The 19,069-nt window shown below is 39.3% G+C and overlaps 1 long non-coding RNA gene across 1 annotated transcript; it reads left to right on the top strand.

Annotated features, from left to right (window-relative positions):
- The first annotated feature begins 709 nt into the window (after positions 1–709).
- On the top strand, positions 710–17,207 carry LOC122547235. Its single transcript, XR_006310930.1, has 3 exons — positions 710–863; positions 16,325–16,464; positions 17,088–17,207. It is a non-coding gene; the product is annotated as an uncharacterized LOC122547235 (long non-coding RNA).
- Positions 17,208–19,069: the final 1,862 nt, after the last annotated feature.

Below are 19,069 nucleotides of genomic sequence, written 5' to 3' on the forward strand. Positions count from 1 at the left end.
ATAAGCCCTTCTTCAGGAATGAGGAAAGAGTGTCCAGCAGGCTAAGATAAAAGGTAGGGAGGAGGGACTTGGGGGAGGGGCGTTGGAAATGCGATAGGTGGAAGGAGGTCCTTGTAGAGGGAGGAAGAGAGCTTCTTCAAGGAAGGCATCCTTGTAAGAGGATTCGCAGGAGGTTAAAATCTTCGAGGAGAAAGTGAGGACCTATCCACCTATCGTCTTTCCAACGCCCCTCCCCCAAGTCCCTCCTCCCTACCTTTTATCTTAGCCTGCTGGACACACTTTCCTCATTCCTGAAGAAGGGTTTATGCCCGAAACGTCGATTCTCTTATTCCTTGGATGCTGCCTGACCTGCTGTGCTTTTCCAGCAACACATTTTCAGCTCTGGCTTGTTTCTGTGCCTTAGTTCTGATTTCACAATTTGACTCCTATACAGAATTACAAAACCTAACAATGTTTATTTATCCTTCAAAATACATCTTTGTGCCATAGTAAATTTTACTGTTTAATATATTTACTATTTAATATAAACAAGAAAATATCAAATATACCAATATCTATATTATTATCAACAGCATATCAAACATCAGCCCTGCAACCACCACGTGGAGCAATAGCAAAATAAGTCTCATCCCCAACACAGGAGCATGCGCAAAATGATCGTCATTTGACAGCTGAAGTCAACATGAGGTGGTAGCACATGCCCATTCGTCTCCGACTGCCAATTGGGGATGACGCATGCGTTCTGCGAGTTGACCGTCAACCTGAATTGCATATGCGCTCTAGGATCTGACCGTCGTATTGGACGGAGCATGTGCAGAGAGTGCTGTGTTGGTGCTGGTGTCTGTATTTAGTATCAGAAAACGGTGAGTTTGAAGGAAATATTTCTCAGTGGCTTTTGTGTTAGTGATGTTTAAATGTTAGCGTGCAATTCCAGGTTTTTTATTTGATTGCAGGGAGTTGGTACAATAAGTTGGGTTGTTTTTCTGAAGGCAATGTAAGTTAAGTGTGAGTGGGGAGGCCTCTGGGATATTAGGCCCAAGCTGGAATGTTCTGTCCTTGTGTCACTCTGACTTGGGACCATTTCGTGTCGTGATCTTTGGCATATTGCTTGCACAGGTCAATGTACACGTCTTCTTCAGCATTGATGTTCCTCCCAGGATTTGGGGGAAAATTTTGGTTCAGTAGGTACTAATATAGTAAAAGAACACTTAATTTTCAATTATATATTAAGTGCTTGTTTGCTGTTTTGCTATTCTCAAATTACATTTGCTGTCTAGAATAGACCATCAGTGCTTCAGCATGTAATGTTCCCTTCATGTACAATCCAACAGAAAAAGGACTGAGCTGGGCTGTTAAGCCTTTCTAATTCAAGTGGATAAGGTATGAGTATTTTGCAAGCTCACTTACAAACAGCACTGCATCTTGTGTATTCTCCCATGTTTTGGTATAATAATTTGGTATAATTTTATAGATTCAATTGTAATGGATAAAGTCTCTTTCCTTTTTAACTAACTTGTTTGTATTCTGCACTGTAGGTGTTTCTATGATAACAAAATTTATTCCTGCTTTGGTGCAGGATTTTAATGTATTGGATACAAATCCATTGTACATGCATATTTGCTGTTTTGTTTTGTGATTTTTTTTTTCCCCATGTTGGCTTTTCCAAGCCCCCTTGCAGCATTCCACAGACTGGTTTTCCATTCTCTACTTTGTCACATTTATTTTCCACTTTATTATTTAAATGATTACTGGTTTTCCATTCAAGTTATGCCATTAGCCTTACTGAATAGCAGCTGATTTATGTCTTTCTCACTTTACTGTTTTCTCCCCAATGCTCCGGTTTCCTCCCACAGTCCAAAGATGTGCAGGTCAGGTGAATTGGCTGTGGAGAATTACCCATAGTGTTAGGTGCATTAGTCAGAGGGAAATGGGTCCGGGTGGTTCCTGTTCGGAGGGTCGGTATGGACTGGTTGGGCTGAAGGGCCTGTTTCCACACTGTAGGGTATCTAAGTTAATCTATCCTGGGACACAGTTATAAAGAATTTCATAGAGAATCCTTTCAGTGTGGAAACAGGTCCTTCAGCCCAACAAGTCCACACCAGCCTTCTGAAGAGTATCTCACACAGACCCATTCCTCCAATTTACTCTATATTTACCCCTGACTAATGCACCTAACCTACACATCCCTGAACACTATGGGCAATTTAACACGGCCAGTTCATCTAACCTACACATGTTTGGACTGTAGGAAGAAACTGGAGCACCCGGAGGAAGCCCACGCAGACACTGAGAATGTGCCAACTCCACACACAGTCGCCTGACGCTGGAATCTAACCTGGGTCCCAGGCACTGTGAGGCAACAGTGCTAACCATTGAGCCACTGTGCTTCCCCATGGCTCATTTGAATTAGCCTTTGTTAGTTGCACTCTAATAAATCCGGTGAAATGTTTGTAATGTCGCTGTTTTGGTGCAGGATACCTAGGTACAGAATACTTAGGTGATTGTTACAGGCTTGAAAGACATAAATAAAAGTTCAGCATAAGAATAAAGACACTTTCTTTTTAAAAAGTACTCTAATTTTAGTCTTTTCACCAAGTCCACGATAGCACTGAGTCCTCAAACTGTCTGGGCAAAGTCTCTAGGCCTTGCTTCTGGCACTCAAAGGTCTTGCTGCCCCCACGCCAGGCTGGCCTGGGACTTGCCCTGGCACTCTCCCTGGGAGTCACCACTGGGACTTGCTGCCCTCATGCTAGTCTGGCCTGGGACTTGCCTCCAGGACTCAACTGAGTTATTATCATGGAATGGAGAAAGGGTTAACCCGATCTCCCAGAATGGTGTCCTGTTTCTTCAGTTCAGGAAGAAGAAGAAAAAATAATAGGTGATCATCGCTACTTCATGCAGTTGTATGGTCTCAGTGCAAGCTATGATTTTTTTCATTTTAGAACTCAACAGATACACAGCTTTTAGTAGCTGTGTTTGCATCTGCACTTGAAAGGCAGGTGTAGCTGCTATAATTATTCAAGCTTTATTTTTGTTTTTCTGTTTGTGTAACAACTTATTCAGAATTGGAAGTGTATTCTGGTGCAGAAGGAGGCCATTCAGCTTATCGTGACTGCACCAGCTAGTCACTGAGCTTTATGACTTAGTGCCGTTCTTCTGCTTTTCTCTTGTACGTTTGCACAGTTTTATTTTCAAATAATCATCTAATTTAATCTTAAATGCCTCAATGAATCTGCTTCAACCACATTTCCAGGGAGCCCAAAATACTGTGTAAAAGATTTGCTTCTTCTCCTCACATTTGCCATATTTGCAAGTTACTTTTAAATCTCTGCATTCTTGTTTTGGATTATTTTGAGTAGGGACAGCTTCCTGTATATTCTATCCAGATCTCCTTGTGATTTTTGGATCTACTCTTGGCTGCCTTCAGTCCCAATATTTTTGAAATCGATGCTCTTAATTGAAGTTTCTTGTCTTTGGAAGCATTTTTGCAAATCTCTTCTACACTCCCTCCAATGCATTCACACACTTCCAATAGTGTGATGCCCAGAACTGTATACAATAGTCCAGCTGAGGTCTAACAGGTGTGTTGAATAAGTTCAGCTTTCCCTCCTTGCTCTTGTATTCTATGTCCCTATTAAAAAATGCACAAGAAACTGTTTAACTGCTCCCATCATTTATTTCTATTGCCTTCAGTGATCTAGTCACCTACACTTCCCAGATTCCTCTGCTCCTACACTGTTTATTTTATGTCGGTCCATGTTCTTCCTGCACAAATGCATAAGCTCTCACCTCTCTGTATTGTACCACATCTACCATCTATCTCCTCACTCTCCAAATTGCCTTTGGCCTTTTGGAATTCTGCACTGTACTCTTACAAAATTTAAAAGCTGTAAACTGTATCGTCTGTAAACTTTGGATTAACCCCTGCATGCCAAGCTATAGACCACTAGTGCATATCAGGAAAAGCAAGAATCCCCATACCAACCCATTCCACTCAAGACCTGCCTGTAGCCAAAAAGTATCTATTGTCTAAACTGCTTCCAACTTTCAGCCAATTTTGTATATACATTGTCCCTTTTATTCTATGACACTTAACTTTCTTTGCAACTGAGTAGAACTGTATTAAATATTATTTGAATGTCATGTACATCACAACCCAGCATTACCCTAATCAGCCTTTTCTGTTTCATCTTTCAAACAACTCCATATTAGTTAAATATAATTTTTCTCTTAAGAAATCAATGTTGTCATTTCCTATTCAACCTACCATATTTCATGTGACTTAATTCTATCCCAAATAATTTTCTCAAAGCTTCCTTGCCACCGAAGTTAAACTGACTGGTAATTACTTGGAGAAAGCGAGGACTGCAGATGCTGAAGAGTCAGAGACAAAAAGTGTGGCGCTGGAAAAGTGTAACAGGTCAGGCAGCTTCCAAGGAGGAGAGTCGACATTACAGGCACGTCCCTGATGAAGGGCTTATGCCCGAAACATCAACTCTCCTGCTCCTCAGACACTGCCTGACCTGCTGTGCTTTTCCAGCACCATGCTTTTCGACTCTGGTAATTGTTTGGCCTTTTATCAGGCCATTGTTCAAGAAAAGTTGTAATGTCTGCAATTTGCCAGTTCTCTGAATTTCCCCTGAGTCTCGGGAAGGCTGAAAGGTTATGGCCAGTACCCTTTTATTCTCATTTCCGTTTTCATTTCCTTCAATATCTGTGGATGTTTTATCTGGTTCTCGTGCCTTGTCAACTTAATATCAATAATCTAATTGACATTTTTCTCTTTTTTTTTCATCAATTTTGATTTCTGCTAGTGACAGCTTACTCTTGCCACCATAGCTTAAATAATGCTGACCTCTTTGGTATGAAAACTCATCGCAATATTTATGCCTCTTTGATTAACTAAATTCCACCTGCTATTGTTTCTAATGAGGCATTTTTGGATTTGACATTGGCAATTTGACTCCAAGTACAGTTAGCATTATTGATAAACCTAGAATAGTAAACAAGTGATCATATGTTTTTGCTGTATGATTTCCAACTTAATATAAATTAAGTACACTTGTCAAACAGAAAAAAAGCTGGAAACGTTTTAGAGATAAACTAGCAAATACATTGCAGCTTGTCAAGTTCCCTAATTAGACAGTAATGATATTTGCCTCTGGTTTTGTTGACTTGTAGAAATTAGACTTCATGATATGTAAAAAGCCATACTGGCCTAGCCATGGCTCCAGCTAAGAAGTAGTAGTGCACCATGTATTGCATGGCGTATTGCATGGCATGCTGCTGTAATTATGAAATCAGACTTTTCAGCTGGGGCGTCTGTATATGGAGATGCAGAAGCCATTTCCGCTAATGAAATAAGCAATGCCAAAAATAAGTTTGATTGCCATTGTGTTAACTAGTCTTTGTTCGATTAGGAGTGTTCCAGATTACCTGAGTGAAACATGAGGGAAATCAGTTAAGGCCTCTTGATACCTATTGACCTACTGAACAAAGTGAATGGGTCAGGATTGGATTTGTTAATAGAACTGTACAGCACATTTTGAGTTTAAATGTCAGATAAACTGCCAGTATTCAGTTCCTAAGTGTGAATGTGATGAATGAAGAAGAGTGTGCAGGATGTGCACAAGATCATAAGAAATCGCAGGAGTTAGGCCATTCAACCCATCGAGCTGTGCCATTCAATAAGAATTCTTCATGATCTGGTTGAGGCCTTCACTCCACTTTACAGCATACGTCCACTTGTCCCCCATAATAATCCCCAAGTCCATTCTTGACTTTTAAAAACCCATCTAACCTGTTCTTTGAATGTGTTTGACAATTCTGCGGTGGATCAAGAAAGTACTTCACCACGACCCCTTTCAGGGTGGTTAAAGGTAGGTAAAAAGTGCTGGTTCAAACAGCGCAGCCCACATCCCTGAATGAATTTTTTTTTCGTTTTGCTCACTGGGGAAAATAATTCCAAAAACCTATGGTCCTCAGCAAGTAAATTATTTATTTCCATCTTAAATGGGCTACTCATTCATGTTTAAAATTGTCCCTTCACATCCCTCACTAGTTCTGCCCACAAGGAAGGTCAAGCCTCATCAGATTCTTATGTTTCAATATGATCATCCTTCTTTCTTCTAAACTCCACTGAGTAAAAGCCCGACCTGCTCATCCACCACTTCCTCTGCATTAAGTGATGAGAAACTTACTTTTTGTTTATGGCCATTAACTAATACATTTTCTGAGCACAACCTTCCATCGCAGGTATTGACCATGGCTTAATGGGTGACAGACTTGCCTTTTGAATCAAAAGCCTATCTGGTCTAGCACCCCACTCTCAACTATCGCACACTCAGCTACCTTCCCTGCCCCTCCCCGCCACCCCACCATTTATCTCACCACACCCTTGGCTCACAAGCCTCATTTCTGATGAAGGACTCTTACCCGAAACATCAATTCTCCTGCTCCTCAGATGCTGCCTGACCTCCTGTGCTTTTCCAGCACCCCACTCTCGATTCATCTTCCCCTGCCACCACAGGAATTGCAAAACATGTGCCAACACCTCACCCCTCACCTCTGTCCAAGGCCTCAAAAGGAGCCTTCCACATCCATCAGAGTTTTACATGCACTTCCATACAGATCATTTACTGTATCTGTTGTTCCCTCTACATTGGGGAGACAGGGCACCTACTTGCGGAGTGCTTCAGAGAACATCTCCGGGACACCCAGAACAACCACCCCACAGCCCTGTGGCTGAACACTTCAACTCCCCCTCCCACTCTGCCAAGGACATGCAGGTCCTGGGCTGCCTCCATTGCCACACCCTCACTACCCAACACCTGGAGGAAGAGCGCCTCCTCTTCTGCCTTGGGACCCTCCAACCACACTGCATCAATATGGATTTCACCAGTTTTCTCATTTCCCTCCCTCCACTTTATCCTAATTCCAATCTTACAACTCAGCACCACCCTAATGAACTGCCCTAACTGTCCATCTTCCTTCCCATCAATCTGTTCCATCCTCCTGTCTCTTTTGCTTGAAACGTCGATTCTCCTGCTCCTTGGATGCTGCCTGACCTATTTCCAGCACCCCACTCTCGACGCCTGTCTGGTCCAGTCCAGAACAAAAATCAAAGCAGACATTTCTAGTATCATGCTAGGTCCTGCATTTTTGGAAGTTCCAACTTTTGTTTGAGAGCTGAACTGAGCCCCTGTCTGCCTCAGGTAAGTAAATGTAAAGTATTCCATGTCCCTATTTGAAAGGGAATTGGCATTATCTGTGGGGGCCATCAACATCACAAACAATCATCTGGTCATTATCACAGTTGTGGAGTCCTGCTGTATGCAGATTGGCTGCTGCATTTCCTACAATACAAAATTATGATACTTCCAATTATTTGATAGGAACTTGGGAATCTGGTTAGGCTATTCAGCCCTTAGTCTGCTCTGTCATTCAGTGAGATCATGGCTGATTTGTGACCTGACACCACATATCTACCATTGGCCCATATCTCTTAATACCTTTGCTTAACAAAAAGATATCTATCTCAGATTTAAAATTAACAGTGATCCAACATCTGCGTCCCCTATTATTTGTGGAAAAGAGTTCTACTGTCCAACGTTTGGAGAAATGCTTCCTACCATCTCTATTAAATGGTCTCGTCCTAATTTTTAGACTTTGCTCCTATAGTTCTAAAATCCCCAACCAGTGCAAATTGCTTATCTTTACCCGGTGTTTTCCTGTTAACTTCTTGAAGACTCCCAACCAGATCACCCCAACCCTGTAAATTCTAGAGAAAAGGTCTCATTTGTATAATTTCGCTCATAACTAGCTCCTGAAGCCCAGGTATCATACTTGTAAACCAATGTTGTACTCCTTCCAAAGCTAATATATTCTTCATAAGGTGTTGTAAGTACTTTTGAGCAGTGTTGTGGTTGTGAACAGCGTGATATAAATGCAAATTTTTCCGTTCCTTTTCAATAATATAGAAAACTATTCTTACCCAAAGTTTGTAGTCTGCCCCCAGAGGCTTTCAGCAGTTAACCATTGTTAATTGCATCATGTTCTTTCCTGATAAGAATTTGGATTGTTTTGTGTTTCTTTCAGAAAAGTATGTTCTTGGGGTATGTTTGATTAAAATCGCAGGAAAGCTTGAGTATCTTGACATGAAATTGCACTTGTGGGTCATTAAGAATTAATTGTAAGTGTAACATACTTACAAATCTACAGATCTTGTTACCTAGATATCAATAATTGTGGCAATTGCTACAGAACTGTACTGTGCTTCAAAAGATCTTTTGTTTGGCTTGATAAAAAGGATAAACTAGGAGAAAGTGAGGACTGCAGATGCTTGAGATCAGAGCTTAAAAATGCGTTGCTGGAAAAGCGCAGCAGGTCAGGCAGCATCAAAGGAACAGGAGATTCAACGTTATAAGGGCTTATGCACGTAGCGTCGATTCTCCTGTTCCTTTGATAAAAAAGATTCCAGATTATTATTCATATTTTGTTATCACCTACTGTCTTTTTGTTTCTTTATCCCAATATGTTTTGTTAATTTATCCCAGTATTTATTACATTCCCTCTTTATTTGGCTTTCTAGCTCAGTAGAAATGTAGGACAAGGTATGATGCAATGAGAATTGGAGCACTTGGCATTCCTTATATTGGGTTTGGTTGCAAAATGTCTGCTTTAATGTTATTTTTTTCCCGTTTTGACAGGGCAACCTTTCAAACCGAAGACTGGGCAATTAGTCTCTTCCCAGACATTTGCCCATGTTATAATAACTAATTGCTAGGAAGTTGCAAAATCTAGTTGATGATCTGTGTGTTCTTTTTCTTGCCTGAGCTTTCGTAGAGTAAAAGCATTATTGCGCACTCTTCCTGGCCTTTGCTCCATGCCCCATTGAGATTGTGTTTCAATGCTTTGACTGATCTTTCTCCTCAAATGATTTTTTAACATTGCATTTGTTCAGTGATTTAAGACAATCATTGTCACAATGAATAGTGATTGCAAATTAAAAAAAAAAGATTTTCATAACTCACTCATATTGTTGGATTGTTGTCTCATTTCCACCTCAGCTGAAGCAAAACACTCAGACACAGGCACAATATAGTTTTACCTCCTTCAACTTTATTCCAGGCCCTACAGGGAGAGAGAAAGATTGCCTATGTGCACAGAGACATGAGTTCTCTGTCTTTTCTTGAACAGCAGTTTCTTAATGAATTATAGAGTCACTTACAGGGAGGAGCATCCAGGTAAGGCAGCATGCATATTGATTGGGTGACAGTTACACTCAGCAAGTGCCAATAGTAGAGATTAAATCATTTGGCATTATACAACAAATAACTAGCTTCACATAATGAATGCTTTTCACATTTCAATAAAACTTTTCCCTAAAAATATAGGTATTGTCATATTGACAATTAAAGCTTGAATCACAGGTTGGCCCTGTAATAACACTAATGCTGTATATTGTAAACATCCATCCCATATGACCCAAGGAAGAATAAGCTGTGAGATCTGCAACCTTGCTGTGGCTTAAGGGCATATATCCTAATCTTAAAACTTTCTACCCCCTTCCCACCAAAAGAAAAGTTGTCAGATTTGTGATTTAGATAAACTGTCATATTTTCTGTTTTTAATTAGTTTCCTTCACGCTGTATTAAATGCTCATGTGAAAGGAGTGAAGGAAACTAATGGATGTTTACAATATACAGCATTAGTGTTATTACAGGGCCAACCTGTGATTCAAGCTTTAATTGTCAATATGACAATACCTATATTTTTAGGGAAAAGTTTTATTGAAATGAGAGTGCTTCAGTCTCTTAATGTAGCTGATTCAGAACAGGCATTTAAGTATTTTGAATTCTGATAAAGAAGTGATTCTGGTTTATCTAGACATTTGTATGTCAGCCAAGTTTCATGCCTACTGTTCAACTAAGGGGGAATGCTGAAATTGTTATCAATCAGAGGAGTTGAGGCAAATAACAATGCATTCAAGTGGAAGGTATAGAACATGTGAAGGTGAAAAATATGAGGAAAGGCTTAAATGAAGAAAGACGTGAAAAAACTTAGGCAGCATAAGCACCAGCTTAATTTGGATTGGCAATATGCCCTGTTTCTCTGTGTCCTCTGTATAACCATCTGAACCTCTTGATTTTAAATTACAATTTAAAGTCATTTTTTGATGGTTGAGAGTTTTTGGCATTCCCTTCCTCAAAAGGATTTTGAACTCTATTTTTAAGACCAAGTTCGGTAGATTATTGACTACTGTGACAATGAAAGATTATCTGAGATATTGCAGGAATGTAGAGTTGAGGTTAAAGTTACATCAGCTATGATTTTGTTGAATGGAAGAGAAGGCTCGAAGGACTGAGCAACCTACTCTTTTATTTTAAACAATAATGTAAATGGGAATGTTGAGACCCCTTGACACCTTCTCCATCAGGCACTCCTGGATAGGGACAACACTGGATTAAATACAGAATAAAGCCTCCTCTGCTCTTTTTAAACAAAAGTAAAGTTTCCTCAACTGTTTGGAACTGGAAGGTCCCTCGACTCTGTTGAATTCAATAAACTTCCTTCAACTCTTTTTTTTAAAAGTGATGTTCCCTCAACTCCATCTCCATCAAACATTCCTGGGATAGAGACAACAATGAGTCAAAATACAGAATGAAGTCTTCGCTACCAGTTTGAATTGAAAATAAAATTCCTTTGACACGTCCCCATCAAACATTCTTTGAATAGAAACAGCAAAGTTAAAATAGAGGAAGCTTTACTCATTTGAACTTAAAGTCCCCTCGCTCCATCCATATTAAACACTCCTGTGACAGGGATAACATAAGGTTTGAAATGCATTTTTGACATACATTTTAAGGTATATAATGGTGGCGGAATAGGATGCTCCAGCCAGAGTTTGGCCACTCGGCCAATTCTTTCTCTTCTCTTCCTTTTCTTTTGTCTATTCTTGACTCCTGACGATGACATCTGGCCTCCAACTGGTGATCTCATGGCCTGGCACAAAGGCCTCCTGGTGCAGTGGGGTGACCTCCTGACATGGCATGGCGAAGTCCTGGCATGGCGACCTACTGACCTAATGTGGCAACCTCCTGGCGTAGTGTCCTCAGCCCAGCTTGGCAGTCTGAAGCAATCTCCCAGCTTCATGATCCTCAAGATGAAGCCTGGCATGGTCAAGAGTCAGGGCCTGGTATGGACTGGAGGCTAGGTACCACCATGGTATGGTTTGAAAGATTGTGGTTCTGAACGTTTTATTTCTGCAACACTGGACATTTTATTTTTCTCTTTTTCGAAGATCTTGTAACTAAAGAAGCTGTACCTAAGATGGCGCTATAAGTAGCAACATATAAACTCTCCACTATATCCATTGAGTATATGAGGCAATAAAGGCTAATTCACATTCAGAGGAAAATTTCTTCTATTCATTTGAACTGAAAATAAAATTCCCCTCACGCCAATCTCTCCAAATGCTTTTGGCACAGGAATAACAGAGCATTAACAGAAAAGCTTCCTTGGTTGTTTGGAGTCCAAAATGTGATGATAGGGAAGAAAACAACCCCTGCTGGTGCACCATACTGAAATCAAACATAAATTTTAAAAAATCAAATGGAAACCTATACAACAGAATAGAAATTTACTAAATATCATTTTCTACGCTGTTCCTTGTTCACATATTCGTAAGTATTTGCTAATCTCACTTTATAGTATTCTTACCTAAAATATTGATGGTGTTACAGAAGCAGAAAATGCTGGAATTGCTCTGCAGGTTAGGTAGTATATATGTGGAGAGAGAAATGGTTAACATTGCACCAACCTAAAACATTAACTCCCTCTCCACAGATGCAATCCACCCTGCTGAGTGTTTACAGCACTTTATATTTAAATTTCTAGCATATGCGTCACTTTGCTTTTATTCTTGTTGAACTCTGATGAAAATTTGGATGTGATCTTCATTACATTGGTAAATGGATACTTTGGTAGCTTGAAACGAAATGCAGTGGATTTCAAGAGTACATCTTTAATCTGAGGTGTGAGCAGGGAAAATAAAGTATTATTTAGGATAAATCTGTAATGACAGATGCAGTTATTGGCATGTTTTGGATTCTGGCCCCTGTTTCTGACGTAGAGAGGCACAAGTGCCCAACTGGACTCTTAAGTTGGTTTTTAAATTAGTCTTTTCTCAGTGTCAGCTGTATTTTTATTCGTTTTATAAATTTAAAGCATACAAATTGAAGTCTGTTGGTAATTTTGCAAGTTAAAAATGTATTCCTGTACAAACATGATTGGTAACTGGAAGATGCAGCAGTTTCATTTCCAAGGAGAGACCTGATCAGGTACAAGTAGTATTTTTCATCCTTCTGAATCCCCCCACCAAACCACCATCACCCCCCCACCACCAACTGCCAAGGCTCCTGGGTTACAGCCCTTGGCTGATAATTTGATAATTCCGCAAGATGTTATTCTCATGGCATATGTTCATGAAAATCATTGCACAAAAATGTGTTGATGCTGGTGGTACAATGCCATTTGTTAAGTATAAGGATGAAAATCTGTGAGCTTTCTGTAGTTATTTGACTAATTGGTAATTTTCAGCCCTTTTTTTTAAATAATAAATTTTTATATAGAATCACAAAATGTTACTGTGTGAAAGGCTGCTGTCTGGCCCATCAGATTTCTTGAAAATGCCGGGGTTTTTTTTCCATGCTGCCCTGCATCATTCTCTTTTTGCACATATGTTTGAATGTTATTACTCGACCTTGTTCCATAATCTTTTTAGTTAGTGCATACCAGATCCAAACGAACTCATGTCTACTTGAAGTCTGAGACTGAAATAGTAAATTGAAAGATCTACTTTTCCATAGTTGCTGACAAATCTTTGTATTTCCAACTTTAACTTTGTAGTTGTATGATAGCTCAATTTCTGGTTTTAATGCATTTTGTGTAATGGACTTTAGGGTAGGTTCTCAGAGATTTATTTGTCTTTGGTTAAGCTTGAGAAAGGGAATAAAAGGATTTATGTCCCTTTGTATTCCTTTTAAATGTGTCAAAATGTTTCATATATAAAGTATTTTCAAATGGAGTTATTTTTAAATTATAAATGCCTTGTGTAACAGTATGCCTTTTTTCCATCATTTGAGCTGACTTGGAACTTGCAACATATGAACTTGAAGTAAACTATTTGACATGATTGTAACTGATTTTGATTAAGACTTTTATTTTCCTGCAAACCCACTATACCATAAGAAATAGAATCAGAAGTAGGCCATTTGGCCCCTTGAGTCTCTTCTGCTATTCAGTCGGATCATGGCTGATTCAACAGTCCTCTCTTGCCTGCCCTTTCCACATAACTCTTTGGTTTCTCCTACTGATCAAGAATCTATCTATCTCAGCCTTAACTGTACACAAATACTCTCTACCTCACAACTTTCTATGGCAACGAGTTCCAAAGATGCTCAACCCTCTGAAAAAGAAAATTCTACTTATCTCCGTGTTAAATTGGTTCCTTAATTCTGAGCCAATGCCCTTGTGTCCTAGACTTACCCATGAGTGGAAACATTCTCACTTTACCCTTTCAAGTCCCTTAAGAATTTTTTTGTTTCAATTTTTTTTTTGTTTCATTCACTTATGGGATGTGGGCATCTCTGGACAAGTCTGCACTTATTGTCCATCCCTAAATGCCTAGAGCAGTTAAGTCAACCGTACTGCTGTGGGTCTAGAGTCACATGTAGGCTAGACCAGGTAAGCAGTTTCCTTCCTTAAAGGACACTAGTAAACCAGATAGATAGGTTTTTCTGACAATCGGCAATAGTTTCACAGTCAACATTAGACCCTTAATTTCAGATTCTTTTTATTGAATTCAAATTCCATCATCTGCCATGGTGGGATTTGAATTTGGGTCCCCAGCATATGAGCTGAGTTTCTGGCTTAATTGTCTAGCAATAATCCACTAAGCCATTGCCGCCTCCAATCACATCATTCTTCAATCTTTACACATCCTGTCAACTACATAGCATCTTTTCCCTTAGCCTTCAGGGCTTAGTAACTTTATCTGTAATCACTGTACCATCCACAGCTGCAGATGTGGCATGAATACATTTGTGTCTGTGGGGTGATAGTTGATTTTTGTGGATCCTTCATATGGGAGCAAGTCTGACAGAGGATCCTGCTTCTGATTGACATCTAACTCTCATCCTTGACATACTACTCCTCTGTTTTGTTGAACTACTTGTCTGACATCTAGATGAACCATCTTGAGAAAACTAAAGAGACGTCTTCAGCATCCACTGTAAATCTTTGCCTGTTTTAAAATCTACTTTCCTCCCTTATACTTTAAGCCCTATTTGCCCTTCACTTGAGCTGAATGTACCTCAATTACACAGGCAGCCACGTCCAATTCTGTAAGATCTACCATCTCTGCCTGTGTGCAGTTATTAAACCCACTCACATGTCTATGTTGCCCTGAAATTCAAATATTTTGGTATTCTCTTGTACTTTCTGTCATCTTCTACACACTAGCTGACAAAGAAAGCATAACAAAATTATTACAGCACAGGAGGAAGTCATTCAACCCACTATCTGCATTGGCTAGCTGAGCATTTGGAGAATGGGCTTGCTTCCATTCTCTTGCCTTTTCCACCTCACCCTGTATATTGTCATTTCAGATAATTGTCAAATTCCCTTTCAAATACCTGCACTGAAATGGACCCCAACACACGCTTAGATAATATATTCCAGATTTTAACCACTTACTATGTCAAAATGTATTTTTCATATCCATTTTGCCAGTTACTTTAAATCTATCCCTCTTTGTTCTCAATCCTTTTTATAAGTGGGGGTTGAGGAGACTGTGTCTTCTGAGTAGGTTGACTCGATACGCACTGGATGTTAGAATGAGAGATGGTTTTATTGACACATAAAAGATTCTTACGAGACTTTACAGGGTAGATACAGAAAAGTAATTCCCTTTATGGGAGAGTCTTAGGACTTCAAAGCGGTCACAAAAATTTGCCCATTTAAGACAGATGAGGATGAAATTCTTTAGGTGTGATGAATGTTGAAGCTGGATCATTTAAGGGTGAGAGAGTTTTCAAACAGTAAAGGAATCCACGATTATGGGGAAAAGGTGGAAAAGTGGTGTTGAGGGTTATCAAATCAGCCATTGTTTCATTGAATAGCAGAACAGATTTAATTGACTGAATGACCTATTTCTGTTCCTACATCTTATGGTCTTATCATTCACATTTTAAGTTTCTCATCCCAGGAACCATTACTGTAACTTTTTTTGTTGCAGCACACACTCCACTGTTTTCACATCTTTCCTAAAGTAAAGTCTATAAATTATTCAGCATGTCCTGATGTTGTAAGTTATTCAATTTAGTTACAATACTTTTATTTGTGTTTTGAATTCCATCCCTCAACCTTCCCTAACCAATTTCTTTAAGCCCAATTATTCTTTCTAGCTTTTGGTTGCTCCTCCTAACTAATCACTTTTGCATAGCTGCTACTTTCGAGCTTACATCTGTATTGGATCATTTTAGGACATTTTTCTACATGAGTTAGAGAAGTGTAGGTTGTCGGACCTTTTTGAATTGATTGGCCTTGTCATGTATTTCTAGTGCTGTGTTATCATTTCAGATATCATGCCTTTCTTGTGCTTTTCATAATAATGACTGCTATTTGTGTCGTTTTATTTTTTTATTAGCACGTAATATGGGCACTGCTGGCTGGCACAACATTTATTGCCCATGCCTAGTTGTCCTTTAAGGTGATGGTGAGCTGCCTTCTTCAACTATCATAGTCTGTTTGCTGTAGATAGATCCACAATATCATGAGAGGGGAAGTTCTCAGACCTTGACCCAGTGACTTTGAGTCAGATGGCAAGTGACTTGGGAGGGTACTTGTCCTTGTTAATTTCATCTTTGCCATGCTGCAACGTTTTAAATGATTTGGCCAACTTACAGGTCATTCAGTCCATTAACCTCTTGGTACTTATTTGAAATGTGCAAGATATTCCAGTTAATTTCTGCTTTTTTAATTTCAAGTTTCTATCATTTGATTTTTTTTTTAAATCTTTTTCGAGTTTGGTTCAGAATCCTTGAATCAAGTACTTCACGCAATAAAGTGAGATGCAAATTAGAGATTGCTTTTTACTTAATCAAGACTGACTGTGGATCGTGTTCCAGAAAGGTGTTTGTTTCCCTTCCTTTTGAGGATGTTTCCAGTAACAATTATGCAAATTAATTCAGCAACTTAAAGTATGGTTTTGAAACTCTTGGGAGTTACTTGAGTAATTGTTGCTTTTGTGTTTTTATTTCAGTGCTCTGCCCTGACCTTAAATTTAGCCTATACGTCCAATTATGACAGACAATAAACGCCTTGCATACTCCATCATTCAGTTTTTACGTGATCAGCTCCAGTCTGGAGATTTGACTTCAGATGCTCAGGAAAGCTTAGAGGGTAAGTGACAAATATTTTATGATGAAAGGATAGTGAAAATGATAAACTGTAGAGTTAAAGTTGAACACTAACTCGACACCAGAGAAGTGGTTTATGTATTCTTAAAGTTCTTTGTGAGATTGAATGAGATCAGTGAAAGCCCACTCCATTTTGGATTCCTTGATGGTGAAAAATGCATTGTGGGTATCTAGTGCTTCCATACAATGTCTCTCACCAAGAACAGCAGCGAATAATGGAGTCTTTCCTCATAGGGAGTTAGCAAGAAAATAAGCTGATGTGTGCAAGTTTCTCTCCAAGACATGCATCATCTTGATTTGGAACTGTAACCCAGTTACAATTCCTTCAGTGTCAAAAGGACAGTCCGGGAACTCCCTTCCTAACAGCACTGTGAATGACCCTACACTAAAATGGAATGTAGCATGCAAGAGAGAGGCGCATCACTACCTTCTTGAGATTAATTCTGGTTGAGTAGTAAGAGCTGATCTAGCCAGTAACACACACATTCTGTGAATTTTTAAAAAATTAATAACTTTTAAAAAGTTCAAGAATTAAAAAATGAAGGCTAAGCTATTCAATTAATCTGTGATCATATTTTAAATAGTGGTCTGTGATCTTGTTCCCAGTTGCCATCCAGTGTTTGGAGACAGCATTTGGCATCTCCACGGACAACGAGGATCTTGCTGTGTCTCGGACACTCCCAGAGATTTTTGCAGATGCTGTTAAAGAGGTAGGACAGAAAATATACCCACAAGTACACAGCTTTTCCAAATTGATATTTTAATTATATTATTATTGAGTTTTCATTTTTTTAAAAAAAGTTGTTCCCATTCTTTCTGTCAAAGCACGCCTTTAAGAAAGGTGTCTTCTGTCAGGACTCTTTATCACTCACTACATAACGAGGTATCGAAAGACATGGAGCGACTGTTTAAAACATGGAAACAGGAATTGGGGTTAGAAATCCCTTCAGAAATGTGGGAGGACATCTGGGAAAATACCAGAAAGACCTCTATTTGTAATAGAACTCAAGCTGTTCAACTAAAGATACTCCATTGGGCTCATATAGCACCAGAAAGATTGGCAAAATGTAGGGTAGGAACATCCCTAATGTGTCCTAAATGTAAAATAGAAGTGGGCCCTCTCACGCACTGTCTATGGACATGTCACAAGATCTGCAAATACTGGGACAGAGTAGTGAATGCTCTGACAGAAATCTTAGGAACAGAGATTGGATTGGATCCAGTGTCTCTTCTGGGCGTTTCAAATTTGCCCTTCCTGGATGTGCACGGGAGGAAAGTATTCTCCATTCTCTTTCTGTGCAAGAAAAAATATCTTAGTCAATTGGGTAGCTGAGGGCCCTCCAGGACTTTTGAATTGGCACAGGTTAATCATGGAATATATCCCCCTTGACTTCCTCACAAATATAAACTGAATTATTCTATAAAATATGGTAGCCCTTTCTGAACGATATAGACACAGATATTTTGGCCATAAGGTCAAGGGCTTTGTCTAGCTGTGGTAGTGGTTCTGGTTGGTCCAGGGGCCCCAGGGGGAGGAATCCCGTATAAATACGGATTTTATTATGACTTGATGTTAATCCACTTTGAGTATGTACTTAATTATTTAATTATTACATTATTTCTTACTAGTAATGTAAGATATCTTATTTTATGTTTTGGTTGTTTGTAGGATAGATTAGTAGTTAACTGACTTTTTTTTGTGTTTTGTTTTTTAATATATAAATTTAATTGTATATTAGTGTTTATACTTGTTTGTATTACTTTGTAATTTTGTACAAAATGTTAAATTCCCTACTTTAAAAAAAAGAAAGGTGCCTATCCATGTCTGTGCTCTGCACACCTTGGCAGGGGACCTGACCGCTGCTTCCAGATGTATAAGTTGATTCCTCTCTGCACTATAGCATCATCTAAAATGAAAAACTGCGTATTCAACTCTGTGCTCCCTAATGCACTGGCTGAGGAATAAACATGCTGTATGACCAGAAGACTGAGGAGGAGCGGTAGACCACTTAGCTCATTGAATAGTAGAACAGATTCAATGAGACCATGACTGATCTGATAATCTACAACACCTTTTTACTGTCTTTAGCTCATAACCTTTTGAATCCTTCACTGATTGAATATTCCACTTGCCTTTCTCATTATCCACTGAACTGGGATGCTAGCTTTTTGTGATTCGTGCATGACTTCCAAACCCCTGTGGTCTGTCGCTTTCTGCAGGATATTTAACCCCTCTAATCTTCCTGCCAAAGTTCATAACCTCATTTACCTACGTTATGTTTCATCTGCCAAGGCTTTGACCACTTACTTAATCTATCTATACTCAAGGCTGACATCATCACTCCCAAGTCAGTAATATATATGGCAAACAATTGTGGTCCAGCACTGAGCCCGATGGCGCATCATTAGTTACAAGTTGCATTCCTTAAATTTCTGACATTATTTGAACTATGGCTAACTGACAGAAGACAATCTTCTATCCATGCTACTGTCCTATCTTCCATGCTATGGGTTTTCATTGACAATAATTATTTGACACTGGCGGAATCTGACTGAGACTAGTAGATGGGAAAGCACCGAGTTATACT

Source organism: Chiloscyllium plagiosum, unplaced genomic scaffold (assembly GCF_004010195.1).
Source record: "Chiloscyllium plagiosum isolate BGI_BamShark_2017 unplaced genomic scaffold, ASM401019v2 scaf_3681, whole genome shotgun sequence".
NCBI lineage: Eukaryota > Metazoa > Chordata > Chondrichthyes > Orectolobiformes > Hemiscylliidae > Chiloscyllium > Chiloscyllium plagiosum.